We start from the raw sequence: 17,923 nt of genomic DNA on the forward strand, positions 1-17,923 counted from the left end.
ATGGTTATATAAACGTCCTTTGGGCAGGAACCGTGGAAAGGATGCCAGGCTAGACTCTGGTAATGGCAAGGGGGCTGGCAGGGATCACTTTTGAAACTGACTCCTGTACAGCAATAAATTGATCCTAGACTTTTTCTCAGAGCAAGCTAATCCCTATCCCTTTCTGTGCACAGGAGGATAATGAAGGCTCTAGACACATAAACAGACTCACAGATGGCTGGATGTCACACGTTTGGCAATTCTTACTTATGGATGGCTCCATGCTGTTGTCCTCTGTCGCTTCAGCCTGTGACATGTCTGAGAACTTGCTGGAGTGTTCCTATGGGGAGGAGAATCCTTTTCCTGTACTTCTACCAAGCTTCCTACCCCTTTTCCCTGCCTGAATCCACCCACACACATGCATACACACGCATAAACAATACAGTTGTCAAATACATTTGAGAAAATGTAAGACATTGTGCCTAATCCAATGTTGCAATTCACTGATGAGGAGATGGTGTTAGGGAATCTACATGGAGAGTTGAAAGATGACAGGACCTCTATGACCACTTTGGAGAGTCCCCACAGAAACAAGTTAAGGCAGTGAAAGACATCAACCTATATCTCTGACACCAGTGCCCCTCTGAGAATTTACTGTCTATCTAGAACTGTCATTCTCAAACTCTAGCATGCATCAACCTGACCCAGAGGGCTTGTTAAAACCCAGATTGCAGGGCCTTCCCAGAAGGCTCAGAATTTCTGATTCAGTAGGTCTGTAGTCAGCCTTAGTATTTACATTTTTAACAAGTTCTCAGGTGATTCGGATGCTGCTGGTTCACAAACCACTGACCTAGAAGATGTACTCAGCCCTAGAATACGGTAAATGAAGGAAATTATGGACTCTGATCACCCATTAAATAGGAAGATATAGACAAGGCGAACAGAGCAGGAAGTTTTCAGCTGCCCAGTAGCAATAGTAAATGCGCTGTCTCAGGCAGCAGTTGGAGAAACCGCTGCCTGGATGTCTTCTGGGGAAGATCATGGAGCACAGGCTGGGGAGTTCTGTTTCTGGCTCTACAGAGCCTGGTTGCAGCACCCCAGTGTTTCATCCATCATCTACTCAGGATGCCCTCTATGTTGGTCTTCTCTGCTACACTGATTGCCTTTAGGAATAAGGGCCAAGTTCTAGGTAAAGTCATTCTTTCTCTCTGAATCCCCAGTGCGGATGAGGCACCTGCTCCAAAGTAGATCCTCATGACCTGTCTGCTAAATACAAGAACAAGCAAGTCTTTCTAGTTTATTCTCCTACCAGGTAGCTGGCTGACCTTTCTGAGTCCAGCAGATGGTTGTTCTTAGCAGAAAGAGGAAAAGAAATCAGAGAGCAAATACCCAGCCCCATGTCTTTGTTCATGTTGTTATCCTTACTATATACCTTATTCTTTTTCTTGGCTTATTGAAATGCTACCAGACTAAACTAACAGGGCATTTGTAATGGAAACACTTAGACCAGTCTGGCTTATGTGTAGGGTAACTATAGAGATCATGGTGGAAAGGTGTGTAGAGGCCCCACTGAGGACAGCAGTAAATGCCAGACTGAAGAATTTGCATGTAGGTCAGCAAAGGTGGGCCGGGAAAGATATGGGAGGCAGAAGGGACATGTACTCACAAGTCCTATCCTCAATTTTGCTCTTTCGTTTTTCTCTAAAAGTAAAATTATCATCTGATTCTGTATAGCAAATTTTTAAAAATAAAGATTTCCTCTGGATGGACATTCTCCTACTAATGCCCATTCATCAAAGCCCTGACAAGCTCATTGTCTGGACCAAGTCAAAGAGATTCAAGGTGAGAGGAGAGGTCTTCAGGAGAACACAGAGAACACTACCCTTGGTGTCAAGGGAAGCAGGGTGTCTGTATAAAGAGCAGGCAATTTCATCAGAACAAAAAGAACACTTACAAAATACATACTAAGTGGAAAGTATCAGAGAAGAAGGGGGAAACGGGCAATGATTAAATATATACTTTATGCCCAGCATGGGTTTTAACCAAATAACTACACAGGGAATTAGACATTAATATTCTCATTTTGCTGATAAGGGAGTAGGCTCAGAGAGGTAAACAACCTCTCAAAATTTCCAAAACAAGTGACTGGTGGAAGTAGTATTCAAATCCTGATCTGTTGGATTCCAAAGTCTATCCACATTCTTCTGCTGATCACCACCACCCCACTTGGCTCCACAAAGATGGCCAAAATCTAGCCCTTATCTTGGAGTAGCTTGTAAACTACTGGGGAAGGTAACACACATGGACACTCAAATATTAAATTAAAATGGGCAAATTGGAGGAGAGCCCTAAAGAAGTTACAAAAGGCTGAGGAAACTCAGACTAGGCAGGGAGAAGTAATTTTCACCCAGAGGATATTAATGGAAGACATGGCATTTGAGCTGCTTTGGGGGCTGGCCCAATCTGGGTAGGTAAGGAGATTGAAGAGAGGAGTACTGGGGATTCCAGGCAGCATAAAGATGGGAAATGCTGGTTTTGCGGGGGATCAGGTAATGCATCATGAGAGAAAAATTTGCAAAGGAGGGCCAGGCAGGGCAGAATTTTGAAGTTCATACTGAAGTACACGTACTTTTCTGCAGACAAGGGGGAGCCAATGCGCATGTCAGCCCAGGGAAATGACGTGGTCTGAGCTGGACTGAAGAGAGAAGAATGTGAAGGAGGCCAATGTTGGAGGGCTCTGTGCCTCTGCAGTGTTCAGGAGCCTCTTAGCTTTGCATGAATGCAAACAGTGGGCAGTGAATGGGGTCTGAGCTGAGAATGAGGACCATTGAAGAGGCTGTATAAATAACGATGGATTTTAATTAGGATGACAGCCCCTTGAGTTCTCAAGTAAGATCAGATGTGAGAGACACCAGATTATTTGCATGTGGGACACGCAATTGCTATGACAGGAAATCAGTGAAGAAGGAAGTGAGGGTCGTCCAGAGCTCAAGGTAGCCCCAGTTACTTCTTTTGCAGAGTATTCTCTGGTTTGGAGTCCTTTTCAGATGGAAATAATTTCTCAAAGGACTCTGAGGTTGTAGACTCTCACCAAGTGATATGCTTTGGCTGTGTTCCCGCCAAAATCTCGACTTGAATTGTATCCCTCAGAATTCCCACGTGTTGCAGGAGGGACCCAGGGGGAGGTAATTGAATCATGAGGGCCAGTCTTTCCCGTGCTATTCTCGTGATAGTGAATAAGTCTCACGAGATCTGACAGGTTTATCAGGGGTTTCCGCTTTTGCCTCTTCCTCATTTTCTCTTGCTGCAGTCGTATGAGGAGAGTCTTTTTGCCTCCCGCCATGATTCTGAGGCCTCCCCAGCCATTTGGAACTGTAAGTCCAATTAAACATTTTTTTGTTCCCAGATTCGGGCATGTCTTTATCAGCAGCGTGAAAACAGACTAACACACCAGGCCTAGGGCTGAAGATAGCGTATTCACGGCTCCATTACTGGCTGCCCTTCAGTTTAAAGGCAGCGATTCAGCCACAGAGGAGTTGGGGCCACAGTCAGTTGAGGCTGAAGATGGAGTTCTGAGCAGCTGGACTGACCTGGCAGTGGGGGCCTTCGTTCATTTGCTGCTGGATTTATCACCCTTCTGTTGTTATCTCATCACCTTGCACAGCTCACACTCAGAGCTGGCCCAGATGGGAAACATACCTTCCCAGCACCTTGGTAGATTACGTTTCAGGGAATGTGTGGCACATCCCTTGGCTGTGACAGGACAAATGATGGCTGACCAAAAGCTCATTTTCGAAGTTAAAAATTTGGCTAATTTTTATGATCCTGAAGAGAATAGGGGTGGGGAGCGGGGCAGAGAGAGAGGGAGAGGAAAAGAAAGACAGTGAGAAAGAGAAAGAAGTTTTAAGATAGACTCTGAAGTCTATCTTAAGATGGCCAAGATGGGCTGGGTAAAGACCAGACTTGGGAAAGACTGTGACTGACCAGCCCAGATTTATCCTACAGCACCAGTACCTTCCTATGGTTAATTTCTGTGGAAAGCATCAGGATTCTTGATCTAATCCTAAGTTTTATGGTGTTCAAAATGTTATCAAGCACAACTGGAATCTTGAGAAATCCTTGATTTTTTTTTTTTTTTTTTTTTTTTTGCCGTATTCAAACTGCTTTTAAATGTGACTAATGTTAATTGAGCACCTAACTTAGGCCAGGAACTGTGTTTTAGAATTTTTATATGCAAATCTAATGTAATCCTTAGGACAACCCTGAAGGTTGAAATTTCTTCTCAGGTGAGTGGATTCTCATCTGGGAGTTTAGGAAGGCTAAGTGACTTGCTCAGGAGTTGCTAATAAAATCTGCTATTTCCAAACACCCTTCGTTTCTCCTATAAGAAGTCACTTGCCAAGCCCTCTTCCTTGTCTGTTGAAGAGCTCCAGATAATGAGAGAAAAGCAGCAGGCATCAGTATTGACTAGGGTTACCACATCACACATCTCCAGAAGGCTTCCTCATGGATTAACAATGTGCAATTCTTCCACCTGTTGTGAACTTTCTTTACGCTAGAGCAGGGGTTAGCAAACTTTTTCTGTAAAGGGCTGAGTGTTAAATATGTTAAGCTTTAGGGGCATTATAGTCTCTTTGGCAGCTGCTCAACTCTGCTGTTGTAGTGGAAGAGTAGCCATAGACAAGAGGGAAGTGAATGTGTGTCTATGTTCCAATAAAACTTTATTTATAAAATCAGGCCATAAGCTGGATTTGGTCCAGAGGCCTGATCTGGCCTGGCTTCAGAGCAAAGGCCAGCTTGAGGTAGATGCCTACCAGGAAGGCACTGAGAAGCAATTTTTCCTGAAAGCAAGGTCCTTCAGGATAATGTTAGTGTGAGAATGGAGACAGAGTGCAAACTGATTGCTGAAGAGCCAAGTATGATTTGCAGACACAATTTGTTTGGTTTATACTATGTTTAAGATTTTTCAAATTAGCTGCTTACATTTAAAGATTGGGAGAAAGCACATTAAACACACTTGAAATTTCTGCATCTCATGAAAAATTGGAAGATCTTCTTGTGGGAGGATTCCCTCACATTTCCCCATGGCAATCATTGGCTGGAGCTGAGTGGGGGCTGTCCCCATTAGGCAGGCAGTGCCTGAGCGCTGCTGTTTACTACAAGTTCCATATGACCTGCATTCAAGTTACCTGCTATTTGAGTTTGTGACCCATGTTTTAAGGATACTTAGGTTTTAAAAATAAATGTTGTTATGTATATGTAAGGTAGATGACATGATGCCATGAGATACATATAGATAGTAAAATGGTTACTATAGTAAAACAAATTAACATATCCATCAAGAATCTAAAAAAACAGAAGTGAAATATGCAGAGGTAGAGAATAAAACAGTGGTTACCAAGGGTGGAGGTGGGAGAGAAGGAAATGGGATGATGTGGTCAAAGGATACAAAGTAGCAGATGAGGACACTTATTTTGCAGATAAGCATTAAATCCCAACTTTAGGTGGGCCCTCAGCTATCCTTATAATTTTATCTTATTGCTTTTTAATGCTAAAACTCCCATTCCTGGGCTGGGGGGGCTGATGATGCTGAAATAAGGTCCTCAATGGGATGGTTTTTTGGAACAGAGGGGAGAGGGAAAGGCCAGGGGTAGGTATAAGTAACATCTTAGAGAGCTCCAAGGATGAAGAGCACAGAAGCCAAGTTCAAGCTCAAGGGAGGACCCTGAGCTGGAGATGGGAGACAATGAAAAGGGCAACACCTGATCAGACACAGGAGTGAGTGAGTAGTGAGCAGGATGGGGCCTGGCAGAGTGGGTCCAGGGGGCTTGCGGCAGTGGGCCTAGGCTGGGGTGGGTCTGTGAAGGGTTTCCATTTGCTAAAGCTAGGCAGCACGTGGGTAGACCAGCCTAATTCACAGACCAGGTTCCCATACCTTCATTCCCCCAAGACTTGGCTGCCTATCCCTGTGCTGGATTCTGTGTGTGTTTTGTGATACATTAATGAAAATGAAGCATCTTAACAGAGTGCCTGGTGTGATTTGATAAATGTGTTTGTTTTTTCATATCAGCATTTCCCTATCTGTTCATCTTTCCTCTTTACCCAGTGGATTAGTCCGTTCTTGCATTTCTATAAAGAAACACCTGAAACGGTGTAATTTATAAAGAAAAGAGGTTTAATTGGCCCATGGTTCTTCAGGCTTTAGAGGAAGCATAGCAGCTCCTGGGGAGGCCTCAGGAAACTTCCAATAATGACAGAAGGTGAAGGGAAAGCAGGCATCTCTCTCCTGGCTGGAGCAGAAGGGAGGGAAGGAGGAAGTGCCACATACTTCTAAACAACCAGTTCTCAGGAGAACTCACTCACTATTGTGACCAAGGGGGATGGTGCTAAACCATTAGGAACTGCCCCCATGATCCATTTACCTCCCACCAGGCCTTACCTCTAACACTGAGGATTACAATTGAACATGAGACTTGTGTGGGGACACAGATCCAAACCATATCACCTGACTTGCTTCTCAGGAAGAAGGGTGTCTCCTCCTTGCCTAAACTCAACTTTCCTCTTAAGCTCTTTTTTTTTTTTTTTTTTTTTTCTTCTCCCTCTTTTTCTTGCCTCCATTTTGCTTCCAGACCTGCTAATGTCTCCCCCTCAAATCTAAAAATAAATAGAGCCAATCTCCTTCAACCCAAGAAAGTTCTTATGCTTCTGTGTAGCTGCTCCCATTTCCTTCACCCTCAAACATCTCAGAAGAGGAGTGAGTTCAGGCTCCCATGCCAGCATTACTCATGTGTTCACCAGCCCCCCTCATAATTGCTGTCTCACCACTGCTCTAGACCAGTTTTCCTGGGTACCTCTGCATGCCACAGTCATGATATTCACATCCAACGGCTATTCCACAGGTGACATTTTTGGTTATCAATACCTTAATAATTCAAATAATTTCAATTTGTTGAACCCTTTTGTCTTCCCACAGTGCTTTTACATATATGGTCTCATGAACTCCTCTTAATGCAAATAGTATAAATCTCATATGTTGATGAAGAAATGGGTGCTGTGAAAGACTAAGTGACGTGGTGGTCAGGTACTGCCACTGGCTCACCTCTTTGATCTCAGGTTTACTCTCCTTCCCATTTCTTTTCCCTCTACAGTGGTTGCTCTACTCTGTTCTATTTCTCCTTTGGTGACTTCTGTGTCTCCATTGCCCAGGCCTCCTCTTCTTCCCAGGTTTTGTACTTAGACCATTCTCTGGATAGCCTCATCAGTTCCCATGGGTTCAGTCACTGCCATGGTGATGGACTTTTGTGTATATCTATTTTTTTTTTTTTAATTTAAGTTCGAGGGTACATGCGGATAATGTGCAGGTTTGTTACATATGTATACTTGTGCCATGTTGGCGTGCTGCACCCATCAACTCGTCAGCACCCAACAACTCGTCATTTACATCAGGTATAACTCCCAATGCAATCCCTCCCCCCTCCCCGCTCCCCATGATAGGCCCCGGTGTGTGATGTTCCCCTTCCCAAGTCCAAGTGATCTCATTGTTCAGTTCCCACTTATGAGTGAGAACATGCAGTGTTTGGTTTTCTGTTCTTGTGATAGTTTGCTAAGAATGATGGTTTCCAGCTGCATCCATGTCCCTACAAAGGACAGAAACTCATCCTTTTTTATGGCTGCATAGTATTCCATGGTGTATATGTGCCACATTTTCTTAATCCAGTCTGTCGCTGATGGACATTTGGGTTGATTCCAAGTCTTTGCTATTGTGAATAGTGCCGCAATAAACATATGTGTGCATGTGTCTTGATAGCAGCATGATTTATAATCCTTTGGGTATATACCCAGTAATGGGATGGCTGGGTCATATGGTACTTCTAGTTCTAGATCCTTGAGGAATCGCCATACTGTTTTCCATAATGGTTGAGCTAGTTTACAATCCCACCAACAGTGTAAAAGAGTTCCTCTTTCTCCACATCCTCTCCAGCACCTGTTGTTTCCTGACTTTTGAATGATTGCCATTCTAACTGGTGTGAGATGGTATCTCATTGTGGTTTAGATTTGCATTTCTCTGATGGCCAGTGATGATGAGCATTTTTTCATGTGTCTGTTGGCTGTATGAATGTCTTCTTTTGAGAACTGTCTGTTCATATCCTTTGCCCACTTTTCGATGGGGTTGTTTTTTTTCTTGTAAATTTGTTTGAGTTCTTTGTAGGTTCTGGATATTAGTCCTTTGTCAGATGAGTAGATTGCAAAAATTTTCTCCCATTCTGTAGGTTGCCTGTTCACTCTGATGGTAAAGCGCGTTCGACCCCACAAGCTGGACGGAAGGAATGGACTTTGAGGTCCATCAAAATTTCTCAGAGCTATAGGAGGAATTACCGCCAGGGAAACTAAAATCTTGAAAAACGTGGAAGAATTGATGGCAAGTAATTAAGTTTTCTTTTGCTGTGCAGAAGCTCTTTAGTTTAATTAGATCCCATTTGTCAATTTTGGCTTTTGTTGCCATTGCTTTAATTTATAGATTCAATGCCATCCCCATCAAGCTACCAATGAGTTTCTTCACAGAATTGGAAAAAACTGCTTTAAAGTTCATATGGAACCAAAAAAGAGCCCGCATTGCCAAGACAATCCTAAGTCAAAAGAACAAAGCTGGAGGCACCACGCTACCTGACTTCAAACTATACTACAAGGCTACAGTAACCAAGAGATCCTGAAAAACAGCATGGTACTGGTACCAAAACAGAGATATAGACCAATGGAACAGAACAGAGTCCTCAGAAATAATACCACACATCTACAGCCATCTGATCTTTGACAAACCTCAGAAAAACAAGAAATGGGGAAAGGATTCCCTATTTAATAAATGGTGCTGGGATAATTGGCTAGCCATAAGTAGAAAGCTGAAACTGGATCCTTTCCTTACTCTTTATACGAAAATTAATTCAAGATGGATTAGAGACTGAAATGTTATACCTAATACCATAAAAACCCTAGAAGAAAACCTAGGTAATACCATTCAGGACATAGGCATGGGTGATGGACTTTTAAATCTCTGCTCCATCACTGTATGTCTTTGGTCCAGTTATTTACCCTCTTTCGTATCAGATTCTTTATTTGAAATATAAGCACATTGAGTAGTTGATATGCTTTTTACAGCTCCAACTTTAAATGAGATGAAGAATGTTAATTTTTAAACAAAGATCAATATGAAAGTATGAGATCTCATGAATAAGTTCAGCAAGGTTGTGGAATTAAGATCAATATAAAAAAATCAATTGTATTTATATATACTAGCAAGAAACAATCCAAAAATTAAGTAATTCAATGTACAATAGTACCAAAAGAGATAAAATACTTAAAAATAAATTTAGCAAAAACTTCAAGACTTCTACACTGAAGACTACAAAACATTCTGAAAATAAAGATGTAAATCAATGAGACATTCAATACTCATGGATGAGAAGTTTAGTATTGTTATGATGGCACTATTGCCCAAATTGATCTAAAATTCAACACAATACGTATCAAAATACCAACTGGGCTTTCTTTTGTAGAAATTGACAAGCTGATTCTGAAATTCATATGAAATTGCTTGAGACCCAGAGTAGCCAAAATCTTGAAAAAGAACAAAGTTAGAAAACTCATACTTCCTGGTTTCAAAACTTATTCAATAATCAAAACAGTGTGGTAGTGGCATAAAGATAGCTATGTATAGCAATGGAATAGAATGCATAGTCCAGAAATATAAATAAATATAAAAAAATGTAATATATAAATATAAAAAATATAAATATAAAAAATAAATCTATGGCCATCGATTTTTTACAAGGCTGCCAAAAAGAATTTAATGGAGAAAGAGTGAGAGAAACAAGAAATGGGTAAAGGATTCCCTATTTAATAAATGGTGCTGGGAAAAGAAAGCTGAAACTGGATCCTTTCCATACTCCTATATACGAAAATTAATTCAAGATGGATTCAATGAGACTAAAAAAACAAAAAAATAAATAGAGTCAATGATCTTATCAACAGATGGTATTGAGACAACTAGATATCCACATGCAAAAAGAATGAACTCATTACCTTAAATAATACATAAAAATTAACTCCAAATGGATAAAAAAAAGCAAGAGCTAAAGCTATCTCTTGGAAGAAAACAGTAAATTTTTTTAAAAATTATACTTTATGTTCTAAGGTACATGTGCACAATGGCACAACGTGCAGGTTTGTTACACACTTTGTGCCATGTTGGTTTGCTGCACCCATTAACTTGTCACTTACATCAGTTATTTCTCCTAATGCTATCTCTCCCCCTGTCCACCACCCCATGACAGGCCCCAGGGTGTAATGTTCCCCGCCCTGTGTCCAAGTGTTCTCATCGTTCAGTTCTTGCTTATGAGTGAGAACATGCAGTGTTTGGTTTTCTGTCCTTGAGAGAGTTTGCTCAGAATGATGATTTCCAGCTGTATCCATGTTCCTGCAAAGGACATGAACTCTTCCTTTTTTATGGCTGCATAGTATTCCATGGTGTATATGTGCCACATTTTCTTAATCCAGTCTATTATTGATGGACATTTGGGTTGATTCCAAGTCTTTGCTATTGTGAATCGTGTCGCAATAAACATATGTGCATTTGTCTTTATAGTAGCATGCTTTATAATCCTTTGGGTATATACCCAGTAATGGGATTGCTCGGTCAAATGGTATTTCTAGTTCTAGATACTTGAGGAATTGCCACACTGTCTTCCACAATGGTTGAACTAGTTTACACTCCCACCAACAGTGTAAAAGAGTTCCTCTTTCTCCACATCCTCTCCAGCACCTGTTGTTTCCTGACTTTTTAATAACTGCCATTCTAACTGGCGTAAGATGGTATCTCATTGTGGTTTTGATTTGCATTTCTCTAATGACCAGTGATGATGAGCATTTTTTTTTATTTTATTTTTAAATTTTTTATTATACTTTAAGTTCTTGGGTACATGTGCACCACGTGCAGGTTTGCTACATACGTATGATGAGCATTTTTTCATGTGTCTGTTGGCTGCATACCTGTCTTCTTTTGAGAAGTGTCTGTTCATATCCTTTGCCCACTTTTTGATGTTTTTTTTTTTTCTTGTAAATTTGTTTATGTTCTTTGTAGATTCTGGATATTAGCCCTTTGTGAGATGGGTAGATTATAAAAATTTTCTCTCATTCTGTAGGTTGCCTGTTCACTCTGATGGTAGTTTCTTTTGCTGTGCAGAAACTCTTTAGTTTAATTAGATCCCATTTGTCTATTTTGACTTTTGTTGCCATTGCTTTTGGTGTTTCAGTCATGAAGTCCTTGCCCATGCCTATGTCCTGAATGGTATTGCCTAGGTTTTCTTCTAAGGTTTTTATGGTTTTAGGCCTAACATTTAAGTCTTTAATCCATCTTGAATTAATTTTTGTATAAGGTGTAAAGAAGGGATGCAGTTTCAGCTTTCTACATATTGCTAGCCAGTTTTCCCAGTACCACTTATTAAATAGGGAATCCTTTCCCCATTTCTTGTTTTTGTCAGGTTTGTCAAAGATCAGATGTTTGTAGATGTGTGGTGTTATTTCTGAGGCCTCTGTTCTGTTCCATTGGTATATATATATATATATCTGTTTTGGTACCAGTATCATGCTGTTTTCGTTACTGTAGCCTTGTAGTATAGTTTGAAGTCAAGTAGCTTGATGCCTCCAGCTTTGTTCTTTTTGCTTAGGTTTGTCTTGGTAATGTGGGCTCTTTTTAAGTTCCATACGAACTTTAAAGTAGTTTTTTCCAATTCTGTGAAGAAAGTCACTGGTAGCTTGATGGGGATGGCATTGAATCTATAAATTACCTTGGGCAGTATGGCCATTTTCATGATATTGATTCTTCCTATCCATGAGCATGGAATGTTCTTCCATTTGTTTGTGTCCTCTTTTATCTCGTTGAGCAGTGGTTTGTAGTCCTCCTTGAAGAAGTCCTTCACATCCCTTGTAAGTTGGATTCCTAGGTATTTTATTCTCTTTGTAGCAATTGTGAATGGGAGTTCACTCATGATTTGGCTCTCTGTTTGTTAATGGTGTATAGGAATGCTTGTGATTTTTATGCATTGATTCTGTATCCTGAGACTTTGCTGAAGTTGCTTATCAGCTTAAGGAGATTTTGGGCTGAGATGATGGGGTTTTCTAAATATGCAATCATGTCATCTGCAAACAGGGACAATTTGACTTCTTCTTTTCCTAATTGAATATGCTTTCTTTCTTTCTCTTGCCTGATTGCCCTAGCCAGAACTTCCAACACTATGTTGAATAGGAGTGGTGAGAGAGGGCATCCCTGTCTTGTGCCAGTTTTCAAGGGGAATGCTTCCAGTTTTTGCCCATTCAGTATGATATTGGATGTGAGTTTGTCATAAATAGCTCTTATTATTTTGAGATATGTTCCATCAATACCTAGTTTATTGAGAGGAAAACAGTAAATCTTAATGACTTTGGGTTAGCAAGTGGTTTCTTAGTTATGACAGCAAAAGTACAAGCAACAGAAGAAAAGGTGGATAAATTGGACTTCATTAAATTTTAAAACTTTATTAAAAGTCCAAAGAATTGGATAAAATACTTGCAAACCACCTATCTGAAAACAGACATATCCAGAAAATGTATATAATGATACAACTCAATAATAAAAAGTTAATCCATTAAAAAAGGGAAAATGGTTTAAATAGACATTTCTCAAAAGAAGACACACAATTGGCCAGTAAGAACATTAAAAGATGCTTAGTATCATAAGTGACTAGTAAAATGCAAATCAAGACCACAGTTACATCCTACTTTACGTTCATTAGGATGGCTATAATAAAATAGACCACAACAAGTGTTGAAGATATGGAGAAATTGAAACTCTCATACATTGCTGGTGGGAATGTGGTGCAGCTTGTTTGGAAAACAGTTTGGCAGTTTTTTGAAAAGTGAAGCATGGATCTACAATATGACCCAGTAATTCAACTCAAGTAATTCAAGATAGAGAAATGAAAACACAGTTCTATACCTACACATAAGTATGTATGAATGTTTCTAGCAGCATTTTTCATTATGCCCTAATACCCAAATGTCCATTTACTAAAAAATGGATAAACAACATGTGGTATAGCTATACAATGAACTAATATTTGGCAATAAGAAGTAATTCAGTTCTGATACATGCTACACTATGCATAAACCTGGAAAACATCATGCTAAGTCAAAGAAGTCAGTCACAAAATACCACATCTTGTATAATTCCATTTACAAGAAATGGTCAGAATAGGAAAATCTAGTACAGATAGATTAGTAGTTGCCTTGGGACTGGATTGGTTGTGATGGAAATGAGAATGACTGCTAATGGGATTTCTTTTGGGTGCTGAACATGCTCTAAGCTCAAATTGTCATGGTTGCACAGCTCTGAATATACTAAAAACCATTGACTTGTACACTTTAAGTAGAACTATAATATGTGACTTATATCACTGAAACTGTTTAAAAATCAATATGTAAGGATTATGATGATTAATACCATTATTCAAAAATTATTCTGGTGTGTCTGGTTTTCAGAGTTACACCTAGCTTTTTCTAAGACAGTGGTTTACTTGGGAATCATTTCTGCTCTTAACCAAGAATTCAAGATGACTGTAGTGTTCTAGAATGAAAGACACCTCTGTGTGAATCGTCACTCTGCTGCTATCCAAGCGTGTGACATTGGACAATTTTTTGAACCTTTCTAAATCTCAATTTCTCTACTTCCCACAGACAAGGATAACAATACTGTCTGAGCAATGCTAAACAACACATGTACTTAGAAGCATTTAACATAGAGCCTGGAACATATACCTGCCCAATAATTGTTATTTTCATCTCTTATTTCAGAAAAGCATCTCCAGCTTGTCTGAAGCAGGTAGACAGCATTGTGAGGGGTTGTATGGGCAAAGTTATCTGTGGAGTGGAGAAGCCTCTGGCATAGGCCAAACTTCTTTCCATGGGATATGTTTGGAGATTTACAGATAGACACAACACAAATATATGCAATTTCCATATATAATACACACAATATCAAGGCTGATGAAAGAATCACATTAGTAAGCTATGAGCTTTATCAATGGGTTACTTATTCTATGAAGGAGTAATTAAATGGACATCATAGGGTGGTGTTTAGAGCCTGAAACTTTTCTTCGCAGAAGGCTTTGAAGGTTAGGACAACCGGATTTCTGCAGGAGGAGTGGTGAGGTGGATGGAATAATTGCCTGGGGTTTTCTTCCTGACTTCGCTCAATCAATAACATAATGTAGTCTGAAAGGAGCTATGTTAACCCTGTAGCTCAGTTTTCCTTTCTGCTAACTGGGAGTTGAAATTCTTCCTTCTTGGAGAAGACTGTTATGAAACACTCTGACCTGTGTGGAAAGAGGACCTCAAATTGGAAACAAGGTTTCATTAGCAGCATTATTGTTTTCCATCCCTAATTTCTGTAATTTGGTGGCACTGTGTAATTATAGCATAAAGACATAATTATTTAGGCCTTGCCTGGCAAGTCACATGGGTATTCCGTTTAGATATAAGTAGGATATTTTTGCATAATAACCTACAGAAATCTGCATTAAATTGCCGTGGCCGACTTGCATCTTGTCATGCGCCTCTATTCAGCCTGGGCTGTCTGGCAAGGACTATTTCTCAGCACCTGTGCTCCTACTACTAGGTTGCCTGGGTTTCATGACCACATGGCTATAGTGGGAAGTGGGATCTACTGTAGTCACAGTCGTCAGAGTGAGCACTGTAGCCATGGGCTTCCGTTAGTGGGACCCTGGGGCCGGGAGCTCTCTGCGCCTTCACACGTTCAACAAATACATACCAGGCATCTACTATGAGCTAGATACTGAGGTGCTGGGAATACATCACTGAATATAAAAGATAAATCAAAAACCACTCTTCATGTGTTTGTGTTGGGGGGTGATGATATAGATAAGACACAAAATATTTAAAAAAATGCGTTAGATGGCAATAAATGCTATGGAGAAAAATAGGAAAGAAATTCTGGGTGCGGTAGCTCATGCCTATAATCCCAGCACTTTGGGAGGCCAAAGTGGGTGGTTCACCTGAGGCTATGAGTTGGAGACCAGTCTGGCCAACATGGTAAAATCCCGTCTCTACTAAAATTACAAAAAGTAGCTGGGCGTGGTGGCAGGTTCCTGTAATCCCAGCTACTCAGGAGGCTGAGGCAGGAGAATCTGCCTGAATCCAACAGGCAGAGGTTACAGTGAACTGGTATTGCACCATTGCACTACAGCCTGGGTGACAACAGCAAAACTGTCTCCAAAGCAAACAAACAAAACAAAACAAAACAAAAAAATAAATATGAGGAAATATTATGAAAAACATTACATTTGACTAAAGAGCTGAAGAGATGAGGTGGTCACCCAGGCAAATCTGATGAAAGAACATTCTAAACAGAGGGTCTGGAAATGAGGAGACCCTGGGGTGGGAGTGTGCTGGAGACCAGTGTGGCTCTGTGGAAGAGAGCAAGGGGAATTGTGGTGAGAGTTGAGGTCAGAGAATGATGGGGGTGGGATTTAGGATTGTGGGGCTTGGTAAGCTATGAACCACAGGCCAACTCTAACTTGTTGCTTGTTTTTATGAATAAAGTCTTATTGGCACACATCCATGCTCATTTGTTTATAAATCATGTATGGCTACTGTAGCTACAGTGGTGAGGTAGGTAGTTGCAACAGAGACTGTATGCTTTGCACAGCTTAAAATATTTGCTCTCTGGCCCTTTACAGAAAAGGTTTCCTGGTCCCTGGGATAGGGTATTAGTGGCGTCATTTCCTGTCTTCTCCATGTCCGACCGTATATTTGGGACACAAAGGTGAAAGAGTATATGCCCTCAAGGTACCAACAGTGGAGTGGGGTGACAGGCAATTGAAACACAGTTCCATGCTCTCATGCGTTGTTCTGGGGTTGCAGAACAGGACAGCCAATTTTGAAAACTGTTTCTCAGTACTTAGTGAAGCAAAACATATTGATGTATTATGATCCAACATTTCTACTCCTGAGTTTATACCCAACAGAAATGAGTGCTTATGTCTTCTAAAAGACTTACATAGGAAGTTTCATGGAAACTTAATTCATAATAGCCTCAAAATGGAAATAAACATCTATCAATATTTGAAAGGATAGATAAATTGTGGTGTGTTAATATAATGAAATACTATATAGCAATGAAAAATGACTGCTACATCCATACATTCATGAATTTGAGTGTTAAATGAAGAATTTAGACATTAAAGAACACATATTGCATGAGTTCGTGGATATGAAGTTCAAAAACAGGAAAACTGATCTATTCAGATAGAAGTCAGAAGAGTTATTCTCTTTGATTGTCTAACTGGGAGAGGCACAAGGCAGACTTTCGGGAGTTTCAAAAGCTATATCTTGATCTGGGGGTAGATATATCACCGTATACACAGTCAGATATACATGGATCGTTACACTTAGGATTTGTGCACTCTACTACATATAAATTATGCCTCAATAAGAAATGAAAATGCATATTCACTACCATGAAAGCTTGTATAAAATTCGATGACAATGTGGGAAAATCGAACTAAATGCATGGGAGAGGCTGGAATGATTCATATTGGAGCCAAATTTTGAGGTTAAGAAATTGTTTTTCCAGGGCAGACCAGAGTGAAAAAAAGTCCTTCAGGGAAGAAAAGCATATGAAAAATCTGAAAAACAAGGCTTATTCGGGGAATTCTAGGAGAGTAATGCTATTAATCAAATACAACACATTCTCCTTTCCTCCTGCTTCCTATTCCACTTTCATTTTGTTTGTTTGTATTTTGTTTTCATTTCATTCAGTTATACCTTTTAACATAAACAGTTATATTTGGTTCCTTTTGTAATTTCATGAAAATATTCATATACCATAAATCTCTCCCTTTCACAGTGTACAATCCAGTGATTTTCAGTAAATTCATAAGATTGTACTATCACCACCACTCTAATTCCAGAATAATTTCATCACCTCAAAAACAAACTCTGTATCATGAGGACTCACCAGCAACCAGTTCTCCCCTCCCTTAGTCTTTGGTAACCACTAATCTTTCCACTTCTATAGATTCGTCTATATTAGACATTTAATATAAATTGAATTATATATTATCTGACCTTTTGCATTGGGCTTCTTAGCACAATATTTTCAAGCTTCATACGTGTTATAGCATGATTGAGTAACATTTTATTATATAGATGTACTACATTTCATTTAGCCACTTGTCAACTGACGGACATTGGGCTGTTTCCACTTTTATAATCTATGACTATTTTTGTACAAGTTTCTTTGTGGGACTGTATTTTAAATTTTCTTTGGCATGTAGCTAGGAGTAGAATTGTTGAGCAATATGGTAACTTTTTGAGAAACTGCCAGACTGCTTCCAGAGTGGATACATCCTTTGTTTTTTGTTTTTTTAAATTATACTTTAAGTTCTAGGGTACATGTACATAATGTGCAGGTTTGTTACATATGTATACTTGTGCCATGTTGGCGTGCTGCACCCATCAACTCGTCAGCACCCATCAACTCCTCATTTACATCAGGTGTAACTCCCAATGCAATCCCTCCGCCCCCCCCCCACCGTGATAGGCCCTGGTGTGTGATGTTCCCCTTCCCGAGTCCAAGTGATCTCATTGTTCAGTTTCCACGTCGGAGTTAGCTCAAGTGGTTACCTCCTCATGCCGGGCTTTCTATCTGTCCATCTCTGGATACATCCTTTGTATTTCCACCAGCAATGTGTGAGGGTTCCAACTTCCCAACATCTTCACTAAGACTTGTTACTGTCTTTTTTATTATAGTCATCCTTGTGAATGTGAAGTAGGTTCTCATTGTGATTTTGATTTGCATTTCCTTAATAACTAATGATGGCGATAATAGTTGGTC

At 40.1% G+C, this 17,923-nt stretch overlaps 1 protein-coding gene and 1 long non-coding RNA gene across 4 annotated transcripts in view; one reads left to right on the forward strand and one right to left on the reverse strand.

Annotated features, from left to right (window-relative positions):
* MRPS11 (mitochondrial ribosomal protein S11) overlaps positions 1-17,923 on the reverse strand; it is a 1,182,883-nt gene that overhangs the window by 767,472 nt on the left and 397,488 nt on the right. The gene's annotated exons all lie outside the window — the stretch shown is intronic.
* LOC126958940 (uncharacterized) overlaps positions 3,268-17,923 on the forward strand; it is a 31,492-nt gene continuing 16,836 nt past the window's right edge. The window contains exon 1 of the long non-coding RNA XR_007727409.1: positions 3,268-3,353. This is a non-coding gene — a long non-coding RNA (uncharacterized LOC126958940). The remainder of the gene's footprint in view (positions 3,354-17,923) is intronic.

The sequence above is a fragment of the Macaca thibetana genome, chromosome 7 (assembly GCF_024542745.1).
Source record: "Macaca thibetana thibetana isolate TM-01 chromosome 7, ASM2454274v1, whole genome shotgun sequence".
NCBI classification, from domain to species: domain Eukaryota; kingdom Metazoa; phylum Chordata; class Mammalia; order Primates; family Cercopithecidae; genus Macaca; species Macaca thibetana.